At 38.5% G+C, this 27,663-nt stretch overlaps 1 long non-coding RNA gene across 1 annotated transcript in view; it reads left to right on the plus strand.

Moving 5' to 3' along the window:
* Positions 1-209: 209 nt before the first annotated feature.
* The window catches only part of LOC123331397, a 51,891-nt gene continuing 24,437 nt past the window's right edge, over positions 210-27,663 (plus strand). The window contains exon 1 of the long non-coding RNA XR_006548008.2: positions 210-1,239. This is a non-coding gene — a long non-coding RNA (uncharacterized LOC123331397). The remainder of the gene's footprint in view (positions 1,240-27,663) is intronic.

The following is a 27,663-nucleotide window of genomic DNA, read 5'->3' on the forward strand; positions in this document are numbered from 1 at the left end:
ATTGTGTTTTCCTTCTGCCCTCCCTGCCTCCTTCTCTCTCTCTCCTCTCTCTCTCCTCTCTCCCTCACTCTCCCTCCTTCCCTCTCGTCTGTTTGTGTGTTTGTTTTAGTTCCTGAAACAGGAAGGTTAGTTTGAGCCCAGACCAGGTAAGGACCTGTTCTGGGAAGATACACAAGCCCTCTGTGTCCGTAGATCTCCTAGGTGTCTCTCATCATTGGATTCTCCGGACTGTGAGCTAGCATGAGTGCAGGTGATCTGGCTTCAGGGGAAATAGCAACTGTCTAGGAGCGCAATTCACCCTGAGCCCGGTGTGGCTCCGAAAAGCCCCCACCTGTGACCAGTTAATTCCTATGTGGCCAGAACACGAGGATGTATCCCAGGAAGGCTTGGGGCTGAGGCTGCGTCTTCCCCCATGCGCAGCATTTTCGGCGTCTGTGCAGCAGCCTGAGTCTTCAGGGTCTGTCCACGGGTTAGGTATGACTGGGCAGCACCCACTAAGCAGGGTTTCTGGGTCAGCATTTCCTGCAGTGCGCGGTGGCCACCATCAGACCGCTTGTGGCACTGTTGTTCTAAGGGAACTTGGGGCCTGCCTGACAATCTTGATTTCTGGCTGCCTCCTACCTCCTGCAGCCCTATAAAGGCTTCAGAAATCCTGTGAATTCTGGCTTCAGGGGAATCAGCAACTCTGTCCTGGAATGTGATGGATGCAGACAGCTGATGTGTCCCCAGAAGTCCCAACTTGTGGTGGTTTGTCCCTACATGTCAGGACCTATGACCCTTCCTGAAGAGCCTGGAAGCAGAGCGACACAGCACACACCTGTGGAGGGCACTCCGCTCACCTAACCTCAGCCACCAGGACCTCCAGCTCTGCCTGGAGATGGGCTGCCCTCACCCAGCTAGCCATCTTCCTGGGCCAGGGGTTCCACGGACTGGACTGCATGCCAGGTACAGAGTGAAGGTTGTTGAGCTAGATGACATCTCCCAGGTGTGTCTCCCAGGTGTGTCTCATCAGTGAGCTCTATGCGCTCCCCCGCCCCCCACCCGGTTCCCTCCCAGGCCGAGGAGGAGGCTACGGAGTTCCTGTGAGGTTTGGCTTCAGGGGAATTAGCAACTCGGGTTTGGAGCGGGAAAGGACCTTGGCTGTCCAATTTGTCCCCTAGAAGTCTTCGCCTGTGCCCGGCCTATCAGTGATCCAGACTGGGAGACTGATCCCAGGAACCTGGATGCTGAGTCATCAAGGTAGGTACATGCGCATTTCGCTCCTGTGTGCCTGCTTGGGTCATCAGGCTCTCTTGCTTGTTGGGTAATTTGCTTGTTGGATAATCTGCTTGCCTTCCCCCACCAGGTGGTGTTCCTGAGGCTAGTGCTTCCCGCACCTCACCCACTCCCACTTAATCCCTAAGGGGCTCCCTTGTTGTCCAGTTGCTAAGTCCTGTCTGACTCTTTGTGATCCCAATGGACTACAGCATACCTTCAGTTCAGTTCAGTGGCTCAGTCGTGTCCGCCTCTTTATGACCCCATGAATCACAGCAGGCCAAGCCTCCCTGTGTATCACCAACTCCCGGAGTTCACTCAAACTCATGTCCATCCAGTTGGTGATGCCATCCAGCCATCTCATCCTCTGTCGTCCCCTTTTCCTCCTGCCCCCAGTCCCTCCCAGCATCAGGGTCTTTTCCAATGAGTCAACTCTTCGCATGAGGTGGCCAAAGTACTGGAGTTTCAGCTTCAGCATCAGTCCTTCCAATGAACACCCAGGACTGATTTCCTTTATGATGGACTGGTTGGATCTACTTGCAGTCCAAGGGACTCTCAAGAGTCTTCTCCAATACCACAGTTCAAAAGCATCAATTCTTTGATGCTCAGCTTTCTTCACAGTCCAACTCTCACATCCATACATGACCACTGGAAAAACCATAGTCAAACAGAAGATGGCAAGAGTGAACATTGACATTCTAGGAATCAGTGAACTAAAATGGACTGGAATGGGTGAATTTAACTCAGATGACCATTATATCTACTACTGCGGGCAGGAATCCCTTAGAAGAAATGGAGTAGCCACCATGGTCAACAACAGAGTTCGAAATGCAGTACTTGGATTCAATCTCAAAAATGACAGAACTCTGTTTGTTTCCAAGGCAAACCATTCAATATCATGGTAATCCAAGCTTATGCCCCAACCAGTAATTCTGAAGAAGCTGAAGTTGAATGGTTCTATGAAGACCTACAAGACCTTTTAGAACTAACACCCCCAAAAGGTATCCTTTTCATTGTAGGAGACTGGAATGCAAAAGTAGGAAGTCAAGAAACACATGGAGTAACAGGCAAATTTGGCCTTGGAGTACAGAATGAAGCAGGGCAAAGGCTAATAGAGTTTTGCCAAGAGAATGCACTGGTCATAGCAAACACCCTCTTCCAACAATAGCATACCTTAGGTCTAACTAATTAGAGTTTGTTAGGTATACATGTGTGTTTAACTCTGTTCTTTACATTTCTTTTAATTACTATATTAGAAGTGACAGTGGTTACACTAGAGGTAAGAAATCAGTACAACAAGTTTTTTCCTTGCTAATACTACATGTTCAACATGAGCCTGGAGGGGCCTTGGCTCACCTTGGTGTTGATAGGCTGAAATGTGTCAGCATTTTCAAAGCAAGATCAGATAGATGCATAGGATGGCTCCAGACAAGCTACACAGCTGAGTGCCATCTGGATATACTCTGAGACTAATGAAAGAATCAAATCAGGTGTGCAGTTGAATTTGGCGTAAGAGCTGGGGTCATAGGAGAGGATTGATATGGGGTATTCAGAATAACACAGGACTTACTGGGCTGTTGGTAGAAGTGAGAATACCCACAGGAACCCTGACCATTTGGGACTCTGGAGCAGGTAGGGTTGTAGTCATTTGGGTGATGTTGACAGCAGGAAAGTAGGAGAGAAATGCCACATTAAGCCTGACAATAAATTGTATATTTCCCAAAAGGCTGCTATGATATTTAAGGCTTGTTGTCCAAAAGGTGTATTAGAAAGGGGTATTTAGTAATCAACCAGTATATTACACTCTGGGTGGGATGTTTTCACTTTTTCAGGATGTTGTTATTGTTACATTTTGCTTTTTGTAAAATGGTGGCTTAATTCTTAAATCTTTAAAATATCCTGCTCTTTGAGTGTTCTTCTTCCTATGAAACAAATGTTTGATTCATGAGACCTGCATCTTTATGATGGTGTTATTACATCTGTGACTTTAGTATAAGGATTTATTAATGAGGCTTTTGCATTGGGTAAAGTTTTGTCTTAAAATTGGACTGTCCTAATATTATTTGGTCTCTTAAATTTTTTTCATTCAGTAGCTTTTCATAATATTAATACATAATTTAAGAGATTTTCTTCATATCTTTTCAAAAGAGTTACTTTGGTATGCATCATTAATAAATTGCCTCTTATTCAGTAATGGGTAGAAAATATTTAATTTTGGTCCATTTCATGCTTCTAGTCTTTATTTAAAATCGTTATGTTGGGTTGGAATGTTTCAAATTGATATAATCCCAAGATTATATCATTAATGAATTTTTAGTATATATCTGTACATCCTTGAAAAGACTTCATTATATTGACACATTAGTATTTTTTACATCATCATTTTATATATATATATATACACTAAAAATTCATTAATAATATAACCTTGTGATTATATTATTAAACTGTTTGCAAAGTTTTATTGGTAATGCTTTAACAGATTTAAATATGGAGCACAGATCATCTTCATAGTTGTTTAAACATTTAATAAAATGCAACAAACCTCTACATTGATAATAAAGAGGTTTTTTTGAAAGGCCAGTGTTATGTGAAATAATTTGCACCTATGCTATCAATCAGGAGAGTTCCTTGTTTAGAGATTGGAGAATCAGATGATTACATGACCCAGAGACCCTGTTGCAGGTCCGTTTACCTTCTCCATCCAGACAGATATTACAAGCTTCATCCATCTTTTAAGTAACTACAGAGACAAGTTTTGAAGTTTTAAAATCATGGTCCTTCATGCATGAAAAACGTGGATATTTTCAGCATCATATATTTCAGTTTTGTAGGAACATTAATGTGATGGTAAATAATTGTAAATCAGCAGTAAAATGAAGTTATTGCCCTAAATTTTAATTTAAATTGAAGTCTGTATTACATTTACCCCCTCATGGTTATGACTATTATTGTCTCCCCACTTAAAATAGAAATTGGAATATGAGAAATAATATGGAGAGGGTAAGAAGGTAAAGTATTCAAAAGAAATGGGCATAGCTGTTAAATTGGGGTTTGTTTAGAGTTCCATTATATGTGGTGCTTCCAGTATTACTTCTTTGTCTATCATCTATACATTGTTAGGAATCAGCTTCATAGCACCCCTTCCAGGAAGCCTTCAAGGACCTTTAAGACTGGGTTAGGGTTTCTGATTATATAAAACCATAAACATTTTGTATTCCCCTCCCCTACTGCATAGGTCTTCACATTCAAAAGATTTTATTATAATTTCTTGCTTTCCAGATACTCGTATCCCTAAAAATTATGTCGGATTCACTAGTGCTAAATTCATAGTGGTTGTGTAATAATTGGTCATTGAATGGCTATCACTCAGCATGGTTGTACTGTGTGCACTGAACTGCAGTATGCCTGACTTCAAAGAAGCGTAACATTGGGGAAAAATAAATATGGCTGGATATTCAAAAGTCAGAACATTTGGAAAAGAATTTTTCTTTATGCTAGTGTATTTTGGAACAGTGGAACATATTCTCAACTAGAGCAGGATTTGAGTTCTAATTCTGGTACTTCAGTTGCATCTACATCTGTTTACTATTGGCAGACTTCCAACCTCTCTGGACGTCAGTTTCTGTATTTGTGAAAAGAAGGCCCTTAACTTGATTTCCAGGGCTTCTTTGTACATATCTACTATTATTATATGAATAGCAAGTTGATATCAGTGACAGGGCTAGTGAGCTTCTTCTTGAGTTGAGGGTTGGTATTGCCTTGTTTTTCAGATGTCAGTAAACTCTAGAGGAAGCAGGTAACATTGAGAACCTTATTTGTGGTGAAAGGAATGTTAGTCCTAATAATGCTTAGTCCATATTATTACTACTAGATGCAGAAATGGAAGTTATGATTGAGTTGCTTCATATAGGTCTCAAGACTTTAGAAAGTTCCAATATGCAATGAATTACAGACCAAGTTAAATGGGATTACTATTTACTGTAGAGAAACCACCATTGAACAACTAGAAGGTGAATTAGGTGTAATTGCTATTGTAACAAAGAGAGGCAATAAAACACGTGTATACCTGTGGCAGATTCATGTTGATATATGGCAAAACCAATACAATATTGTAAAGTTAAAAAATAAAATAAAATATAAAAAAAATAAAAAAAGTTACTAATAAAGAACAAATACAGTCCTACTTCAGTATACCAACATCTGTGGATGCTAAAGTCTCATAGTTGGCTCTCAGTGTCTGTGGATCCTCATTCATGTATTCAATCAGCTGCAGGTTATAGCAATAGTACATAACCTGTGGTTGGTTGAACCTGAGGATATGGAACCTTCAGATACTAAGGGTCACGGTACATTCTTTTCTTTTCCTCACAGTTGTCCTGGAATGGTGTGGAGAAGTGATCTTCCACTCAGTCATTCAGGGAATCGGGTTCCTTTCAAGTTAATGAGCTATTCTAGGGTATGTTGTCATCTGCTTTGATTAAACCTGGGTTGCTGAGAATTTTTGGTTTCAGTTGAGGCATGTGTGGATGGGATGTGTTTGGGGAGAGATGAATGGAGGGAAGCATATGTGCAATGTTTTTCAGTTTAGGCCTGGCTGTGGCACATATTCTTCTGGTTACATTCCACACTTAGAAGCAAGGGAATTGGAGAATGTAGTTGCTCTCCAGCTATGTTTCCAGGAAGAAGGGGGAGAATAGACTTTGGTGAGTAATTTAATCTCGACCAGTTCTATGAGTTTCAGTAATTAGAGAAACAGTCAATGCAATTTGAATCATCATTGATTTTTAAAACTTAGATACCTGTCATCAGATTAGAAATAAGATAATTCCATGGTTAAAATATTTTATAGCATACTCATACAGTAGAATGATATGTAGCTGTTAAAATGCTTTTTGTAAAAGAATAGTTAATTCAGTGTCAATGAGTATACCATATGCAGTTAAACTAGCAAGTTATGGAAAAAGCTATGTAATAAAATAAAACTTTTATAAAAATATCATAGGTAAAGATTAGAAAATAGGTAAATGTTACTGTTATCTTTTGAGGCTTAAACAATTTTATTTTGTATAGACCTTTTACTAAAGTCATCTTAAAAGTTTTTTTCAAATATTTTGTTAGTCTATGATTTAAGACATGGCTACTATCTTAGTCCTACAGCAGCAGAGAGTTTCTCACTTCCCTTCTTGCTTTTATGAATTTGTTGGGAAATAACCTTGTTTTCATACACTAGATCTGGTGTGTGCATGGAAACAGATCTCAGTCTTAACTCTGATACTTGATAGCTACACGTTTTCTATGGAAAATCTCTTAAATTTCACTGATTGCCCATTTTCATAGCATGTCAGGAGGGCTGAAAATACCTAGTCTATCGAGTTATTAAGAGCTCTAAGTAAGATAACAGGTGTGAAAGAATTTTATAAATGGTTAATCTATGTTGGGTATTGATACTAATACTGCTAGAAATTAAATTGATGTAGCAAATATTTAAATGACAGTTGACTGAATTTGACTCATTCATATTGACTCACATGCCCTAATTAATTATAGGGCAATAAATAGTTATTCTGCTAGATTTAAATAACCACAAGATAACTTGTTTAAACAGGGTGGTGGTGGGGTCATTTAAAGTTCTTCTAGGAACACTGTTGTGTCTAGCTTACAAAGAAATGGCTAGTGGTCCTAAAGTTCACTTTTAAAATAAAGATTAATAGCATTCCGATATAATTTTAAGGTAAGCTTTAAAAAAAATTATAAATAACTTGACAACAAAATAAAATGAAGTAAATAATTTGGCTCTCTTGGAAAATCCATTAACATCATTGTGTTTTTAATTAAAATATAACTCACATGTAATGAATTGCATAGATCTAAAGTGTGAAATTTGATAAGATTGATAAAATTTGATATGATTTACAAATTAATAGAGCCATGTTACCAATATCTTATAAAAATATGGAATATTTACATTTTCATTACTTCAGAAAATTCTCCTGTGCCCTCTCCCATTCAGTATCCTCATATGCAGCCACTGTACTTATTCTTAAGAGATGATTTTACTTATTTGAACTTGATAAAAATGGAATCATATGTACTTTTCTGTGTCAGATTTATTTTGCTTAACAAAATATTTTGGTTATTCATCAATATAGCTTTGTAAACCTGTTGTTTACTCAGTTATCTTTGTTGTTAAGTCTCAGTTGTGTCCGACTCTTTGCAATCACATGGATTACAGCTCGCCAGGCTTCCCTGTCCGTCACCATCTCCCAGATTCTGCTCAAACTCAGGTCCATTGAGTTGCTGATGCCATCCAACCATCTCATCCTCTGTCGTCCCCTTCTCCTCTTGCCTTAATGCTAGAATTTAAGTCATTTATTTTGTGTCTGTGTTTTTCTATTTATTTATCCATGTTTTCTAAATTTTCTCCCCTGAACATAGATTTTAGTAATAAGGAAATAAACATATTCACAAGTGAGAATTTTGTAATAACCCAGGAGAAGTTAAATTTACCTATACTCAACTTCAGCTGTTGATTCTAATAGAATTAGTGATCCCTTTGGTCAATCAGGTAGACTTATGGTTTCTCAAAGAAAATCACCTAGATAATGGCAGGTAGAAAGAAGTGGTAATTGTGACTTATAGTCCCCTTTCAATGATACAAGAGCTGTTCTCAAAGTAAAGCAAATGCATATTATAGCATTTTTTGTATAAAATCTTATCACAGAGCCCATAAAAGCACATAAATGTCTTACTTCTCAAAATCAGTGAAGCATAACGTCTGAAATGAATGCAGCATTTAAAATATAAGCCCCTTTTTCTTATCTAAATGGCTCAGTTGGATAAAAAATTCAGTAATTAACCATTTACCTGCCCTGAGTTTGATTCCAGGTTACTTTTGGTCACAACCAAATTAAAAAAAGGAGTGAAGTTTTCATCATGGGAACTGCTCACCTTTCCCAAATAATGGGATATTTTGCTTTTAGACATAATTTTTCCATGTGATTATGACAAGTAACCATTTTATCTCCTATTTTTGTTTTTCTAGTCAAGTTGAGTTCATTTTCATTTATAAGCCAAAATTAAAAAGAGATTTTAGAAAAGCCTTGATATTACCATCAGTATTATCTTCTTTTGTTCTCAGATTGTAGTATGTATCCACTAAGAGTGTATGTAGAAACATGGGGTGTGTGTAGGAACTCATCAGTCACCTTGTAAATAAGATAATCTGATCTGTACTCAGTTACTTATTGACCCTTCTCTTGTTAAAGGAAACTGTCCTTTAATCTGTGGCTATAACTGGAAGATTTGCTGTGGATTCTTTCTTGCCCACGTAATCCCTGGAATGTCCTCATGGTGCACTGTCATTGGGCATTAGCTGTGGTTCACTTCTAGTAGTGCTGATCACCACCCAGGAATCTGAGTCATTACTTACTTTAGGCAAGTGCTCGATCCAAGAGATAGGGTGGATAAGTTTTTCTTATATTTTTGGCTAATTGAGTTAGTCTCCCAGCCTGACTTTAGGGATGCACTAAATATTGGCTTTAGTCTTGTTTCCATACTTGCACACATCTGCTGTATGGCTTAGCTTTGGGGAAACTGAGTAATTGCATATGTATTTTAGCATCATAGAAATGTTACTGATAGTATGTGCACTTGTGAGGGCTGTGAAGGATATGGGAAGCCTCTCATGTTTATGCACACTTTTCATTTGGGTGTTCAGAAAGAAAACCCAGCATAGAAGATACTCCAGAATTACTGGTCATAGCTAGAGAGATAATGGGCTTCTTTTATCATTATTCTTCAGCCATAGACAGACTGCATGATATGTAAGAAATTTCATAGCTTCCTTATGATATTCAAATAATTTGGAATAGCTGTAATTACATATAAAAAATCTTTGAGACAAATAGCTTTAATACTGTATTTTGTAGTTAACATTACTTATATAGCTATGAAATAATTGGTTCATAGCTATATGAACCAATACCAGGATAGAATTATGAAGAAACAGTACTGGCCTTAAAGAAAATAGTTTATTTTGGCAGAACTTGCTGAAATTTCTTGAAGGCAGGTATTTGTTACAAAAGGCTTGCTTGATCTTCCTACTATTCTACTCCAGGAAAGCTAGTAAAATGAGTATAAATGCAATGAAAGCTGAATTGCAGGTGGAAATTTGGGGATAATTTTGTCATCTTGAAACTCAAATTTATATCTCCATTGCCACAGTTTTCTGTTTAAAGGTAATTTTTTCTCAAATGGTTGTGTGAAACATCCAGGGCCTGCAAACATATTAGAAATAAAAATAAATTGGGGTCCTAAATTTGCTATTGAAAATAACCCATGTCTTTTGCAAGTAGTGCACAAATCTTTGGTTTGAGGATTGTATCAATAAAATTGTAACACCACTATATTAGTTAGAGTTCTCCAGAGAAACAGAACCAATAAGAGATCTGTATGTATCTCTCTCTGTATCTCCCTTCTATAATTACATATGTGGAATTATTGTAAAGAATTGACTTGTGATATTGGATGAGGGCAAGTCCCAAGCACTGCAGAGTGAATCAGCAAATTGGAGACCCAAGAGAGATGATGGTTTAGTTCCAGTCCAAGCCTGAAGACCCAAGAACCAGGAGAGATAATAATGTTGTTTCTGCTCAGAGACTGGCAATCTTGAGATCCAGGAACTGCCAGTGTTTCAGATCAAATCCACAGGCAGGAAAAAAGTTAATGTCCCAGATTGCAGGCAAGTCAGGTAAAAGGAATTCAGTGTTACTTGGGGAGAGGGTTAGCCTTTTTTTTATTCAGGGCTTTAACTGATTGAGGCCTACCCACATGAGGGAGAGAAATCTGTATTACCTAAACTTCCAATTGAAATATTAACCTTATCCAAAAACACCCTCATAGAAACATACAGAATAATCTTGACCAAATAATCTGAGGACCCCATGGCTCAGTCAAGTTGATATACAAAGTTAATCAGCATGATCACCATCAACATTTGGTTCAGGAGGTAAAGAGGAAATATTAAAGGAAAAGAATTTAAGAACTTAGTGCCAACATCTACAGCAGCAACAGGAAACAGTAGAAACAGAACTGATATATTTTGCTTTTTAAACTGAATGTGGTTGGAAGTAAGCATTGACTTAGTGCTGCACATGTACAGTTCAGGGGCTGCAGAAGCAATTAGCTGGTGATTGTGCGGCTCAGGCTTTTTTTCTTTCTCTTTAGTGCTAAACTTTTAAAATTTGACCATTATGTTTTGAAACAGTCAATTGTATTATAATGTAATAGTATGGTAATAGAATATACTCAAATGTTATTTCACAATGTTTGGATATAAATTAAGATATTTAGTTTATCTTCAAACAACAGGGGTTGGTCGGTGGGTCTACTTAAGCTGACTTTTTAAAATAGATGGGAAAACATTTGAATTTTGTGACGGGTCAAAAAAACTCCCAGATGAACCATGGGGCTTAGAAATATCAAAAAACTAAAGAAAAAGGTATGTCATGAGTATAGGTAGATGCTAGTCTGTTTTACCACAAATTTATTATAAGAAAAATTTTATCAAATTTTATACATACACAGACCATACATGGTGTCATTTGCAGTTGAGAGAAATGTAAAGATAAAATATTAAACTATAATTGCCTAAGATTTGCGGCAGTACACACTGCACTACTGTAATAACTTTGTAGCCACTACCTCCTATTGCTGCTGTGGTGAGCTTAGGTTGCAAGAATTCCCTTAAAGCACCACGTAATGCTAATCTTTGTGTGAGTACTTTGTCTCAAGTAAGTTGTGTATCTAAGTAAAAAAGTGATTTCTTGTAGTTCTCACATATTTTTCATCCTGTTTAGTACAATACCATAAACCTTGAATAATACCATGAGGCCCATACAAAGTGGCACTTGTGATGCTAGAAGTGCTTCCAAGATGCAGAGAAAAGTCCTGATGTTACAAGAGGTTGAATTGCTCTGTATATTCCACAGATAAAGGCCTACAGCTGCTGTTGTCCACCATTTCAAGATAAATGAATCCAGCCTAAGGCCCATTTTTTTTTTTTAACAAATTCATGAAGCTGTTTCTGTAGTTATGCCAGCAGGTGTGAACACCTTACAGTTGTTGTGAAACACTCTTTTCTCTTGTATTGAAAATGGAGCTTATGTGGATGTAGGAATGCTTTAAGAAAGGCATACTTATAGACTATGATTCAAGAAAAAGCAAAGTCATTATATGCTAACTTAAAGCAAGAAAAGGTGGAGGATCTAAAGCTGGAGAGTTTAATGCAAGCAAAGGGTGGTTTGATAATTTTAGAGATTTGGCTTAAATGTCAGGGTAGCAGGAGAAGCAGCTTCTGCTGACTGAGACAGCAGACTAGTTCCCAGATGCCATTAAGAAAATTGTTGAGAAAGAATATCTGCCTGACCAGGTTTTTAATGCAGATTATGTTTTTCCTATTCTGGGGGAAAATGCCACAAAGGACATTTAGTAGTAAGGAAGAGAAGTGAGCAACAGGACTTACGGCAGGAAGGGATAGGCTAATTACTATTTCATGCGAACGCAGTTGGGTTTATGGTCACTACTGCTGTTATATATAAAGCTGCTAACCCTGAGCCTTGAAGGGAAAAGCAGCACTAGCTTCTAATATTTTGATTGTGCAAGAAGACCTGGACAATAACTTTTTTCTGAATTGGTTCCATTGTTACTTTGTTCCTGAAGTCAGGAAGTATCATGTCAGTGAAGTAAAGTGACAGTTGCTCAGTCATATCCAACTCTTTGCGATCCCATGGACTGTAGCCTGCCAGGCCGCTCTCTCTATGGAATTCTCCAGGCCAGTATACTGGAGTGGGTAGTCATTCCCTTTTTCAGGGATTGAACCCAAGTCACTTGCAGGTGAATTCTTTACTGAGTGAGCCACCAGGGAAACCCATCATGTCAGTGAAGGACTGATTTTAAAAGTTTTATGATAATTGGACAATGTCTCTGGCCACCTTGAACCCCATGAGTTCAACATTGAAGGTACTGAAGTGATTTTCTGGCCCCAAAACACAATGTCTCTAATTCAGCCTCTAGATTGGGGTGGTGGTGTCATAAGAAACTTTAAGGCTTATTAGACATAAGGATTGTCAGCACTATGGATGAGAACCCCTAGAGAGAGGATATCATGAAAGTCTAAAGGGATTACATCATTGAAGATGCCAATGTTAGAGAAAAAGCTATAAAAGCTACCATATGATCCAACATTTCCACTCCTGGGTATTTATGCAAAGAAAATGAAAACACTAATTCAAAAAGATATATACACCCAGTGTTCATCGAAGCACTATTTACAATAGCCAAGACATTAAGTGTCCATCAACAGATAAATGGATAAAGAACATAAACACACACACACACACACACATACACACACACACCCAGTGTAATATTACTCAGTCATAAAAAATGAAATTCTGCCATTTGGAACAATGTGGATGAACCTTGAGAGTATTATGGTTAGTGAAATAAAATCAGAAAAAAGACAAATACTCTTATTTAATATGTGGAATCTAAAAAATAAAGCAAATGTGTATATATATATAACCAAATTTATAAACAAACTGTCTCACAAGTATAGAGAGCAAACTAGTGGTTATCAATGGGGAGAAAGAAGCAGGAGCAAGATAGGAGTGTGGGACTAAGATAAATCACAAACAAGGCTGTTTTTTTTTTTATTGGCCAACATAAGGAAATATAAAATATTACTTTATAATAACTTAAAAAACTACTTATTTTACTTGATAGTTCTATATATCCATAAATTAAAAGTAAAGGTTTGTTAATCTAGAATATGCTACTGTTTATTGGAGACTGTCATGGTACCATTAACTCTACTAACATCTGGCTTTCTCCATTCAACATAGAAGTAGGACAGACTTAGGGAAGCTACTCAACAGTAGGGTAACAATCTGAAACTGTCTGAAATGATTTCTAGCAGACAAACCATTTTCCTATTTATAAAAATTTGGAGGTGTATATGTCCTATTTTTAAAGGAATGGAAGTCTTTTAAAGTGTACAGCTTTCTTTTTAATTGCCAAATTATTTTGATTTTCTTTGGAAAATCTTTGTTTTCCTTCCATTGAAAATTACATCCAAATTTCTTATTAGAAAGTAACAGAGTAGTAGAAAGCAGTGGTTGGAATATGGTACTCTTTGCTTTTCAAGTAATAATTTTAATCAGGTGTGAGGAAGTTATCTAGTATATTTGAATCTTATAAACAATTTTAAAATATGATATGTCATTTTCCAAAGCAACTCCTGAAAGGCAAATTAATAAAACTTTTGAAAAGCTGAAAAAGTACAATGTTTCAAATAGCACTCAACTTGACCACCTGATCTGCCTCTTGAGAAACCTGTATGCAAGTCAGGAAGCAACAGTTAGAACTGGACATGGAACAACAGACTGGTTCTAAATAGGGAAAGGAGTACATCAAGGCTGTATATTGTCACCCTGCTTATTTAATTTATATGCAGAGTATATCATGAGAAACGTTGGGCTGGATGAAGCACAAGCTGGAATCAAGATTGCTGGGAGAAATATCAATAACCACAGATATGCAGATGACACCACCCTTATGGCAGAACATTAAGAAATAATGAGCCTCTTGATGAAGATGAAAGAGAGTGAAAAAGTTGGCTTAAAACTCAACATTCAGAAGACTAAGATAATGGATCTGGTCCATCACTTCATGGCAAATAGATGGGGAAACAGTAGAAACAGTGACAGACTTTACTTTGGGGGCTCCAAAATCATTGTAGATGGTGACTGTAGCCATGAAATTAAAAGACACTTGCTTCTTGGAAGAAAAGCTATGATCAACCTAGACAGCATATTAAAAAGCAGAGACATTACTTTGCTGACAAAGGTCCATCTAGTCAAAGCTATGGTTTTTCCAGCAGTCATGTATGGATGTGAGAGTTGGACTATAAAGAAAGCTGAGCGCTGAAGAATTGATGCTTTTGAACTGTGGTGTTGAAGAAGACTCTTGAGAGTCTCTTGGACTGCAAGGAGATCCAACCAGTGCATCCTAAAGGAAATCAGTCCTGAATATTCATTAGAAGGACTGATGCTGAAGCTGAAACTCCAATACTTTGGCCACCTGATGCAAAGAACTGACTTATTGGAAAAGTCCCTGATGCTGGGAAAGATTGAAGGCGGGAGGAGAAGGGGACGACAGAGGATGAGGTGGTTGGATGGCATTACCAACTCAATGACATGAGTTTGAGTGAACTCTGGGAGTTGGTGATGGACCGGGAGGCCTGGCGTACTGCAGTCCATGGGGTCTCAAAGAGTCGGACACAACTGAGTGAGTGAACTGAGAATACCATTGCTCTCTGGCAGTTCTGGGTAGGTAAAAATTCATTTACCCGTCATCCTGAAATTGCCTTATTGATTAAATTTGTCTACATGTGATTTTTGTTTCTATATTTGAAACTAATCATCAGTCAGTTCAGTCGCTCAGTCATGTCCGACTCTTTGCAACCCCATGAATCGCAGCACGCCAGGCCTCCCTGTCCATCACCAGCTCCTGGAGTTCGCTCAGACTCACGTCCGTCGAGTCAGTGATGCCATCCAGCCATCTCATCCTCTGTCGTCCCCTTCTCCTCCTGCCCCCAATCCCTCCCAGCATCAGAGTCTTTTCTAATGAGTCACCTCTTCGCATGAGGTGGCCAAAGTACTGGAGTTTCAGCTTTAGTATCATTCCTTACAAAGAAATCCCAAGGCTGATCTCCTTCAGAATGGACTAGTTGGATGTCCTTGCAGTCCAAGGGACTCTCAAGAGTCTTCTCCAACACCACAGTTCAAAAGCATCAATTCTTCGGCGCTCAGCTTTCTTCACAGTCCAACTCTCACATCCGTATATGACCACTGGAACAACCATAGCCTTGACTAGACGGACCTCGGAAAGCTATTTGATATAAATGAAACCTTTATATCACAGAAATAAAAATGGAAAATGATTTCAGAGTAGGGGTTTCAAATATAATTAATATATTTATTTAAAATATAATTTATTCTACCATTCCACAAACTTTTTGATTATGCATGATAAAGCTAGATTCTTAGAATATTTCATTTAAAAGAGTGTGGTGTTCCTCAACACTTGTGGCATTTGTCCTTTTTATGTGGTAGGTCTGTGATTGAATTGGGCTTTTCCAGGCATCAGAGTTTAGAAAAAGTTCTTGTACTGGAAGGAAAAGGGTGCTAGTAGTGGTTTTCCTGTGAGTCCTTCTTCTAAGAGAAGAGTATAGATAGAGCGTTGGTGGTGAGTGAGAATGGCAGAACTATTTGTAGTCCTAATAGTTATGGGCTTTGTCTTGTATGATGGAAGCAAGTAGCTAAAGTTCTGCTTCTCTTTCTCCTTCCTAATTAAGGCTCAGAGATAGTGGAGAAAGGTTAGAATGAACCTTCAGTCATTTTCAAAGTTGATTTCAACAGCAACCCTTAAAGATTCTGAGGATGCATGTCTAAGGCTATTCTGTGTGAGAGAGCAAATTATAGCACTGGTCTTTATGTTCTGCTGCCATTACTGCAACAAGAAGTTCTGTTTTTTTTTTTTTTTTTTTTAATGTTTTATGCAATGGAATTCTGTGTGTTTGAATAAAACGTTCTTGAGCTTAAAAAATCATTAAACCAGGACTTCTTTTTAAAGAAATCTCTTCTCAAATATCTTTTGTCTTGACTTCTGTAATTTTAAAATCATTAGGATTAAAACACACATTTGTTCGGGAAGATATGAGGACTGGGTGAGTGGGAGGTATCAGATAAGAAATCCTTTGCTCAGGTGCTTTAGTGCAGACAGGTTGCTTTCCTAACATCCACTTTAGGTCCACACGAGGGGAGAGAGGGGAGCTTTGTGGGAAAGGTAAAAAGATGTAACTGTGGAGCATATTACATGGAAGATAGGGAAACCCAAAGGACCCACACTGAGCAAAATTCTGACAGCCAAAGACTAATTTGAAGGTATTCTTGTGGAGTAACAGAGTAAGAGGAGGTATTAGTAGTACACTAGTTAAAGGGAATAAAGATAAAATTTACTTTAAAATTGGGCTTTGTACTGGTTGTTTCCTGTTTTTGCTTTGGTAGGTTTAAAGTGGTGTGGTCTGAGTTTATGAATTTAGGAGAAACAGTTGTCTAGTGTATTCTTGAATGGCTGTTTTTAGGTTAGAGCATCCCCATGTTGCCTGTGTGAGTCGGATCTTCTCAGTGTGAGGTTTGTTCTGGGTGTGAATGCCTGGTCTTTCCTCAGTGTGTGCTGACCCTTAACTACTTGCTAGGGAATGTGATGGGTGTTGCTGGTGATCAGAGCCTGCACTGAATGTTGGAGGAGGCCTCCTCGTTGCTCCATGGTCATCATAGCTGTCTTGGGGGCAGGATCTGTTTGCCGGTTGGTGAAATAGAAGCCCTCAAATTTGGTTCCAAACAGTGATGTGAAGTAGGTGGGTGGAGAGTGCTTCTGCTGGGAAAGGAGACACTGTGTAGTCCTGTCCACCAGGATGCATGCTCTGTAATATCACCTGCCACCTGGTGTCAGCACCAACCAAGCCTGCTGGACCTGTCTTAGCATGGGAACACCGGAAGTCGGCTTGGATGTCCCTCAAGTGCTGCACTCACAGAGGTTCTGGAATATACCTACTGAAGCTGTGCCCTACACCTGCTGTGGAATTGCTGATACTCAGCTCAGATTTCAGCCCTGCCTCCATTTTGGGGGCTACCAGCTGGCTCTTGACTCTTAGAGCTCTTAGTGGTGGAGTCAAGCCCGTTGTAAGCAGGGTGGAATGTGATTGCTAAGGCTAGGCCACGCTCCTCCCTTCCTGTGCTTGTTGACATTGGGGCTCCTACGGTGGACCCAGGCTGTGTATTGGGCACACCTCCAGTTGCAGGCCAGACCGCAATCCAGGCCTCTCAGGCTGTCTCTGAACAGCCAAACTGAGTCCTCTCTCCAGGTCTGTCCACTGAGGTCTGAGTTTCAGCACCCAGCTGTTGCACATACCAGCAGATAGGGCTCTTGGGCTGCGTGGGAAGTGCAGCAGTGTGACAAGGAGCGTCTGTGCTGGTCTCTCCCTGCCCCACCTGCCACAGGCCAGCTGCTTCACTCCCCTATGGGCCTTGAAGCCCCCTGTCTGTCTCAGCTGACTCCCAGCAGGGGAAGGAGGTTTCTGGTATGAAGGATCGTTTCCTCTTTCATAGCTCCCTTCCAGGGGTGCAGGTTCCATCCTGATTCCCTCTCTTTTTTTACCTTTAGTATTACCATTTATTCAGTTCCATCATTAAAGAGTTTTAAAGGAGACTATTTTAATTAAATCCTACATAGTTTTTTCAAGATCGATAAAGAAAATATATTTTTTCTGTTTGTACATCTTATGGAAAGATGGAGTTCTGTTCCTATTAATATGTGGGATAAGGTATCTTTTGTCAAAATACTAAACTTATACATACAGCCAATGATTCTTAGCTAGGGGCAATTTAAAAATTTTGGGTGAATGTTTACTGACATTCCATGAGACCCACCATTTTATATGCTGAAAAAATTTTCATGCAAATCAAACTTAGACCTTGCATTTGAAGATGACAGAACTTTACATGCATTTTCAATGATCATTGAAAGAACTCATTCCAGATGGTGTAAAGGATATATATATTTTTTTGCCCAGAAAAGCTGGACTTTATATATACATATAAAAGAGAGAGGGAAACAGATGTTGCAATGTAGTTTCTAGCATGAATACAAGACACATGTATTTCTTCATGCTTACAAAAGGTATGAGGGGATGACTAAATTGCCTGTTACAAAAAGATACCAGACTGAAATTTATTTCAGAGAATTTGCTTCTTATATTCCTATTTTTGAATGCTGACACCATTGTATTGCCATGTAGAAATCATGAAAGAACAATATGAGCAAACAGTAGAAGATAACATTCTTATTATAATAAATAGCCAGGAGTTTATGAAAAATTGCCTTTGAATTTTTTATTTGGAACAAGGGGCTTTTAAAAGTGATTTTTTTGAACCATTTCAAACTTTTTACTGGTATCTTAATAATTAATATGCCAGTAAAACTGAGTGTTTTTCTTTAAGTCCCAGAGGTCCTTAGAAGCACCTAACAAAGGATTATTTTGATTATTCCTGTTCTGGTGTGATAAGACATTAACAAAGATACTATATCACAGAGCTAATAACATACATGGGTTCTCTGCTGACTGTCTAATCTAAGGAAAACAATTACTTCCCTGGAAGAATCTATTAATAAGCCACCACATCAGCCTTTTAGGTATCAGTGGACAGTTACTTTAAAATCAGCTGTATTTAGAAAGGTCAGATGGCATGATTCTTTATAGCCAAAATTCACATCGTATTTTTTTCCGTTTTTAAAATTTATTTTTTTTTTAGTTGGAGTATAACTGCTTTACAGTGTTATATTTCCGCTGTACAACAACATGAATCAGTTATATGTATGCATACGTCTCCTCCCTCTTGAGCCTCCCCCACCTCCTGTCCTACCCCTCTAGGTCATCACAGAGCACTGAGCTGAGCTCTCTGTGCTATACAGCAGCTTCCCAATAGCTGTCTATTTTATACAGCATCATGTGTTACTGATGCTGAAATCATTAGTTGTGAGAATAGTCATAGGCACAGCTATATATATGGATAAGTTTGTTTTTCCCTCCATAAGGTTTTACTGTAAGGTACAGAAATATATTGTTGAGTAGGAAGACAATTTTATTTTTGGTAAAATAGATTATTTGAGATACTTTGAGCTAAGAGAATGAGTACTTGATGCTATTACTTTGTCATCAGCAACTAACTATTGGAAGGCCAGAGAAGAGGCTTACGATTATATGAACATGAGCTGGACCTAAAAAACATGTTAATTTCCTCATAAAGACACCTCAAGGTCCTGGAATGTTGCCTGGTTTATTTGACAAATGCTTAGATTCTGAAGAATATGCTTCCTTCTAAAATGGTTGATTAATTTCCCAAGCACTGCCTTAAAAATAATTTAATTCCTTTAGTAGCCTTAGATATGAAGAGGGAGAGTTTTCTTTTATATTCACTTCAAATTAAATATTGATATAAGAACATTCTATCTTTGGGCGATAATTTGCCTTCTTGATCATTATAAATCTACAATGCCCAGCAAGATTCCTCCTTTGAACTTGCAAATTATTGCTTGCATAAGGCTTTTCAGCAAGTTTCTTTCTTCTTCTTCTTTTTTTCCCCAATATGAAAAGTTTAGGAACTGGAAGAGTTTAGTGATCACGAAGCACTGTCCTTATTTTCAGTAAGAAGAAACAAGGGTGATGTGATTGAACTACAAGCCTTAGGTTATACACCCAGCAAGTAATACTCATGAGCCTTAGGATTAACAAATGTATGAGTCTCAAACAAGTATGGGACCAGTTCTCGTGTGGATAATATTGGCTTTGCCACCTACTGACTGTGACTTAGGGCAAATTACTAAACTTCTTTGTGCTTCAGTTTCCTCATATGAAAAATGAAGATAATGATAGATATAAGGACTATACAGAATATTTCATATAAAACATTTAGTATAGACTTTGCTCATAGTAGATCATTGGCAATGGTAAGTCTAATAACTGCTTTTATTATTGTCATAACTTTCAAAATGGCACACTATAGGTACTTTAGATTCCTTACCTTCTGCTGAAGTCTGTATCTTCTACATTTCCAAATGTGATTGGTGGAAATGTGAAATATCAGTACATAGGAGTCAGTAGTGACTCCTGTTCTCAGTTCTCTGCTGTTATCTAACAGTCACTTAATGAATAGATGTTGTTGATTTTATTATTTTTTTATTTTTTAAATGTTATTTTATTTTTAAACTTTACAATATTGTATTAGTTTTGCCAAATATTGAAATGAATCCACCACAGGTATACATGTGTTCCCCATCCTGAACCCTCCTCCCTCCTCCCTCCCCATACCATCCCTCTGGGTCGTCCCAGTGCACCAGCCCCAAGCATCCAGTATCGTGCATCGAACCTGGACTGGCAGCTCGTTTCATACATGATATTTTACATGTTTCAATGCCATTCTCCCAAATCTTCCCACCCTCTCCCTCTCCCACAGAGTCCATAAGACTGTTCTATACATCAGTGTCTCTTTTGCTGTCTCGTACACAGGGTTATTGTTACCATCTTTCTAAATTCCATATATATGCATTAGTATACTGTATTGGTGTTTTTCTTTCTGGCTTACTTCACTCTGTATAATAGGCTCCAGTTTCATCCACCTCATTAGAACTGATTCAAGTGTATTCTTTTTAATGGCTGAGTAGTACTCCATTGTGTATATGTACCACAGCTTTCTTATCCATTCATCTGCTGATGGACATCTAGGTTGCTTCCATGTCCTGGCTATTATAAACAGTGCTGCAATGAACATTGGGGTACACGTGTCTCTTTCCCTTCTGGTTTCCTCAGTGTGTATGCCCAGCAGTGGGATTGCTGGATCATAAGGCAGTTCTATTTCCAGTTTTTTAAGGAATCTCCACACTGTTCTCCATAGTGGCTGTACTAATTTGCATTCCCACCAACAGTGTAAGAGGGTTCCTTTTTCTTCATACCCTCTCCAGCATTTATTGCTTGTAGACTTTTGGATCGCAGCCATTCTGACTGGCGTGAAATGGTACCTCATAGTGGTTTTGATTTGCATTTCTCGGATAATGAGTGATGTTGAGCATCTTTTCATGTGTTTGTTAGCCATCTGTATGTCTTCTTTGGAGAAATGTCTATTTAGTTCTTTGGCCCATTTTTTTGATTGGGTCATTTATTTTTCTGGAGTTGAGCTGCAGGAGTTGCTTGTATATTTTTGAGATTAGTTGTTTGTCAGTTGCTTCATTTGCTATTATTTTCTCCCATTCTGAAGGCTGCCTTTTCACCTTGTTAATAGTTTCCTTTGATGTGCAGAAGCTTTTAAGTTTAATTAGGTCCCATTTGTTTATTTTTGCTTTTTTTCCCAATATTCTGGTAAGTGGATCATAGAGGATCCTGTTGTGATGTATGTCAGAGAGTGTTTTGCCTATGTTCTTCTCTAGGAGTTTTATAGTTTCTGGTCTTATGTTTAATCCATTTTGAGTTTATTTGTGTGTATGGTGTTAGAAAGTGTTCTAGTTTCATTATTTTACAAGTGGTTGACCAGATTTCCCAGCACCACTTGTTAAAGAGATTGTTTTTTCTCCATTGTATATTCTTGCCTCCTTTGTCAAAGATAAGGTGTCCATATGTGCGTGGATTTATCTCTGGGCTTTCTATTTTGTTCCATTGATCTATATTTCTGTCTTTGTGCCAGTACCATACTGTCTAGATAACTGTGGCTTTGTAGTAGAGCCTGAAGTCAGGTAGGTTGATTCCTCCAGTTCCATTCTTCTTTCTCAAGATAGCTTTGGCTATTCAAGGTTTTTTGTATTTCCATACAAATTGTGAAATTATTTGTTCTAGCTCTATGAAGAATACTGTTGGTAGCTTGATAGGGATTGCATTGAATCTATAAATTGCTTTGGGTAGTATACTCATTTTCACTATATTGATTCTTTAAATCCATGATCATGGTATATTTCTCCATGTTGTTGATTTCAAACTAATAAATATGTCAGTTCTTCCTTACCTCTCCAGGGGTACTGTGACTGCCTCATCCAGATCCTCATGGGTTCTTTTTTTAGCTTTAATACTATAATTTTAATTTTTATAAATATGAACTATAAATAAAAATTTTGATCTGTTATAAAGGTAGGTTGCTCATAGATCACAAAACCATCAACTCAAGATATCTGAATTTGGTTTTACTAACAAAACTTATTTATTGATATTCACACAGAGCCACAGACAAAGTTGTAAAAAGGCCTATGTATGAAATAAAATTAATCAAACACAGGCTTTGGACCTATTGCCTAATTGTCTAGGATGTGTTGTATTTCTTCTGATTTACAAAGTGCAGAGCTTAGTGTCAAGGTTCACATTCAACTTGGTCACCTGTAATAATCCTGTTCATTTTTCAGAGTCCCTGTAAGCACTGCAATGGGTGACATTCTCCATTGTCTCTTGACTCTGGCTACATTCCAGATCTTCCTTTAGTTCCATTCCAAATACTGATCCATAAATTCCCACATGTTGTGTTTGTAAGTGGTTATTTTCTTTGTTTACTTCCACTTTTAAATAAATTTATCATGTAAAAACTTCCCTTACAAAAAGTCACCATAATAAAGGAATGCTTGAGGTTGCTTCAGTGTTCAAGTCTACTTTTCTTTTTCCAATTTTTTTTTTTTTTACTGTTTTGATTATTTAAAAGTGTATACAGTATTGCGACAAAAGTGGGTTTACAAATACCTATACAATAAAGCTTCCGTGGTGACTCAGATGGTAAAGAACTTGCCTGTGATGCAGAAGACCTGGGTTTGGAAGATTCCCTGGAGGAGGCATGGCAACTCACTCCAGTATTCTTGTCTGGAGAATCCCCATGGATGGAGGACTCTGGTGGGCTACAGTTCACAGGGTCGCAATGAGTTTGACATGACCGAGTGACTAAGCACAGTGCAACAAACAATAAAGGATATTTATTTCTTTCAAAAATGAGAGTCATATGTACTGCTCCTGTTTCTGGATTTGAACTCAAACTTGCTAATGATCTCTTGTGAAACATTTAAGTCACTGAGTAGATGAAGTAAATTTAAGCTCGTTTATCTGTCAGGTTTTGAGTTACCCATGGAAGATAAACCACTATGTCATGTTCAGTTCAGTTCAGTCACTCAGTCGTGTCCGACTCTTTGCGACCCCATGAATCACAGCACGCCAGGCCTCCCTGTCCATCACCAACTCCCGGAGTTCACTCAAACTCATGTCCATCGAATTGGTGACGCCATCCAGCCATCTCATCCTCTGTCATCCCCTTCTCCTCCTGCCCCCAATCCCTCTCATCATCAGGGTCTTTTCCAATGAGTCAACTCTTCACATGAGGTGGCCAAAGTATTGGAGTTTCAGCTTCAGCATCAGTCCTTCCAGTGAACACCCAGGACTGATCTCCTTTAGAATGGACTGGTTGGATCTCCTTGCAGTCCAAGGGGCTCTGAAAAACTCGGTAAATAGTATGACATAAAAACATAGCTTTTAAAGTATTTTCTACATTTCCCTGGGTAGTATCTGCAGGTCTTCACGGAACTTCGGCACAGTTGAAAGGAAAGTTCAGGATAAGTGGAAAGCAGTTATTTTGTGTGTGGCTTCATTTCCCTAATGTTACTCTATGTTAAGACATTGCTTTTCTCAGGGAAGTCTTTAAAAGCAACATGATCCTGCTTGTTCACTAAAAAATAAGAAAAGAAAACCAGTTTACTAAAGGCTATTACACTATACATGTAGCGATATAAGAAAGGACTAAAGATGAAAAGAAATCACTTCAAGCAGACTCTGGAGATGTGTTCAATAAGAAAAGCTTTGGGGTATTTTATCGCATCTGTTGTACAGAAAACATGCTGCTTCTCTTTTTATCTTTAGATTTCAGTTGCTAGCTTTGCAATGAGGAGGCACTTTTGAGGAAGACAAAGACAAGGCCAAGAATACCACTAACCACTGGCCCTGTGCAGCAGAAAGCAGTTTAGTTAAACCTTGTTCCTTTTCTTCACAGATGCATTGTTTCATTGAAAGCTTTAAAAAATCAAGTAGCCCTCATTCTTTTATTTTTTCCCTTTGTGTCAAAAGTTAGTAGTGACATGGCTGAAAAAATATTAGGAAAATCTAAGCATTGAATATATACACAGTTAAGCATAATGGGTATGAGACCAGGGTATATGGTTAGGCACTGGTGACCAAGTCTTCCAGTAGACCACGTTTCATGTGAGGAATTTAATTTGATTTAATTTTATTTTAAAATTTCTTCTAGCTTTATTGAGATAACTGAAATATAGCATTGTATATGTCTAAGATGTACAATGTATTGATATGATACACTTATACTGTGAAATGATTACCATCATAGCATTAGCTAACACCTCTATCACATTGCAAAATTACCATTTCTTTTTTTGTGGTGAAAACATTTAATACCTACTCTTTCAGCAACTTCCAAGTATATAATACAGTATTGTTTTTTCTTGAGGTATAATTGACATACAAAGTTATGCTGTTTGATTATAATACAGTTTTATTAACTGTAATCCCCATGCTGTGCATTAGCTTCCCAGAACTTACTCATCAAATAACTGGAAGTTTGTACCCTTTGACCAACATCTCCTCACATCCCCCATTTCCCAGGGCCTGATAACCACTATTCTAGTCTCTGTTGTCATGAGTTTGGCTGTTTTAGATTCTACATATGTGACATCGTACAGTGTTTGTTTTTTTGCAACAATATACTGTGGTATTACTAGCTCTATGGATTGACTTTTCACTGAAAAATTTGTGAGAAACTTCTTGTCACACTGTCAATTTGACAATATTCAATGTATTGGTTAAAAATTTCTTCCAGGACAACTTCTTGAACTTTGGATGTTTACCGGTTTAATATCACCTGTTTTCCAAGGCCTTATTTAAATATTCTTAATATTATACTAACTAGGGACAGGTGACTGCAAAGTGCCGGGTGAATGAATTGTTGGGGGAAGTGGCACAGCAGATGAGGTGGTGGACCTGTGGCTATTAAGGCTTGTTGTATTTGATGATATATGTTTGCCTGAAGTATTTGACTAAGGATTAGATGTAAGACCAGTTTGAAATCTGCTGAAATCTGTTGAGGGTATGTGGGGTTAAACTAGGATACCTACCAGGATGCTGCTGTGTCTGTTGAGCTGCAAGCTAATGTAAGGCCTAATTTAGACAGACTTTCTATGAACTATTCAGAAGCAGATGCAAGCACATGGTCCATGTAAAAAGATATAGGAGCATTATTAACAGTGTGGATACGAAGACTAAAGTAACTGTGTGATTACATCTGGGAAAGATTAGGTGTACATGGTGGCTCAGATGATTGAGAATTTGCCTGCAACGAGGGAGACCTGGGTTTGATCCCTGAGTCTGGGAGATCCCCTGGAGAAGGGCATGGCAACCCACTCTGGTATTTTTTCCTGGAGAATCCCCATGGACAGAAGAGCCTGGCAGGCTACAGTCCACGGGATCACAAAGAGTCAGACACAACTGAACGACTAAGCAAAGTACGTTTTCTGCTCAAATGAAATCCAAAATATGGTACCAGATATACTGGAAAGTTAAACATGTGAGCTATTAATATAATTTCTGAGACAAGGAAATAGGATTCAGTTTATTTGTTTTTCTGTAGGTCACACGATCAGCATTGGTATAATCAGGATTTGAATCCAGAGTGTTTCCTATAAATGAAAAAAAGCAAAATGACTGTCTGGGGGAGGCCTTAAAAATTGCTGTGAAAAGAAGAGAATCAAAAAGCAAAGGAGAAAAGGAAAGATATAAGCATCTGAATGCAGAGTTCCAAAGAATAGCAAGAAGAGATAAGAAAGCCTTCCTCAGCGATCAATGCAAAGAAATAGAGGAAAACAACAGAATGGGAAAGACTAAAGATCTCTTCAAGAAAATTAGAGATACCAAGGGAACATTTCATGCAAAGATGGGCTTGATAAAGGACAGAAATGGTATGGACCTAACAGAAGCAGAAGATATTAAGAAGAGATGGCAAGAATACACAGAAGAATTGTACAAAAAAGATCTTCAAGACCCAGATAATCACGATGATGTGATCACTCACGTAGAGCCAGCCATCCTGGAATGTGAAGTCAAGTGAGCCTTAGGAAGCATCACTATGAACAAAGCTAGTGGAGGTGATGGAATTCCAGTTGAGCTATTTCAAATCCTGAAAGATGATGCTGTGAAAGTGCGGCACTCAATATGCCAGCAAATTTGGAAAACTCAGCAGTGGCCACAGGACTAGAAAAGGTCAGTTTTCATCCCAATCCCAAAGAAAGGCAATGCCCAAGAATGCTCAAACTACTGCACAATTGCACTCATCTCACATGCTAGTAAAGTAATGCTCAAAATTCTCCAAGCCAGGCTTCAGCAATACGTGAACCATGAACTTCCAGATGTTCAAGCTGGTTTTAGAAAAGGCAGAGGAACCAGAGATTAAATTGCCAACATCCACTGGATCATGGAAAAAGCAAGAGAGTTCCAGAAAAACATCTATTTCTGCTTTATTGACTATGCCAAAGGCCTTTGACTGTGTGGATCACAATAAACTGTGGAAAATTCTGAAAGAGATGGGAATACCAGACCACCTGATCTGCCTCTTGAGAAATCTGTATGCAGGTCAGGAAGCAACAGTTAGAAGTGGACATGGAACAACAGACTGGTTGCAAATAGGAAAAGGAGTACGTCAAGGCTGTATATTGTCACCCTGCTTATTTGACTTATATGGAGAGTAAATTATGAGAAACGCTGGACTGGAAGAAGCACAAGCTGGAATCAAGATTGCTGGAAGAAATATCAATAACCTCAGATATGCAGATGACACCACTCTTATGGCAGAAAATGAAGAGGAACTCAAAAGCCTCTTGATGAAAGTGAAAGTGAAGAGTGAAAATGTTGGCTTAAAGCTCAACATTCAGAAAATGAAGATCATGGCATCCAGTCCTATCACTTCATGGGAAATAGATGGGGAAACAGTGGAAACAGTGTCAGACTTTATTTTGGGGGGCTCCAAAATCACTACAGATGGTGACTGCAGCCATGAAATTAAAAGACGCTTACTTCTTGGAAGGAAAGTTATGACCAACCTACATAGCATATTCAAAAACAGAGACATTACTTTGCCAACAAAGGTCCATCTAGTAAAGGCTATGGTTTTTCCTGTGGTCATGTATGGATGTGAGAGTTGGACTGTGAAGAAGGCTGAGCACTGAAGAATTGATGTTTTTGAAACGTGGTGTTGGAGAAGACCCTTGGGAATCCCTTGGACTGCAAGGAGATCCAACCAGTCCATTCTGAAGGAGATCAGCCCTGGGATTTCTTTGGAAGGAATGATGCTCAAGCTGGAACTCCAGTACTTTGGCCACCTCATGCCAAGAGTTGACTCATTGGAAAAGACTCTGATGCTGGGAGGGATTGAGGGCAGGAGGAGAAGGGGACGCCAGAGGATGAGACGGCTGGATGGCATCACTGACTCGATGGACATGAGTCTGAGTGAACTCCGGGAGTTGGTGATGGACAGGGGGGCCCGGCATGCTGTGATTCATGGGGTTGTAAAGAGTCGGACACTACTGAGCGACTGTCTGTACTGAACTGGAGTAAATAAATTATTCTTGCAGTAAATATTTGCTGACTTAAATAAGATGTGTTATGGTAGATGACACAGTCTTATTCAGTCTTCTTTTTAGAAAAAATTACTG

The sequence above is a fragment of the Bubalus bubalis genome, chromosome 23, assembly GCF_019923935.1.
Source record: "Bubalus bubalis isolate 160015118507 breed Murrah chromosome 23, NDDB_SH_1, whole genome shotgun sequence".
In the NCBI taxonomy this organism is placed as follows: domain Eukaryota; kingdom Metazoa; phylum Chordata; class Mammalia; order Artiodactyla; family Bovidae; genus Bubalus; species Bubalus bubalis.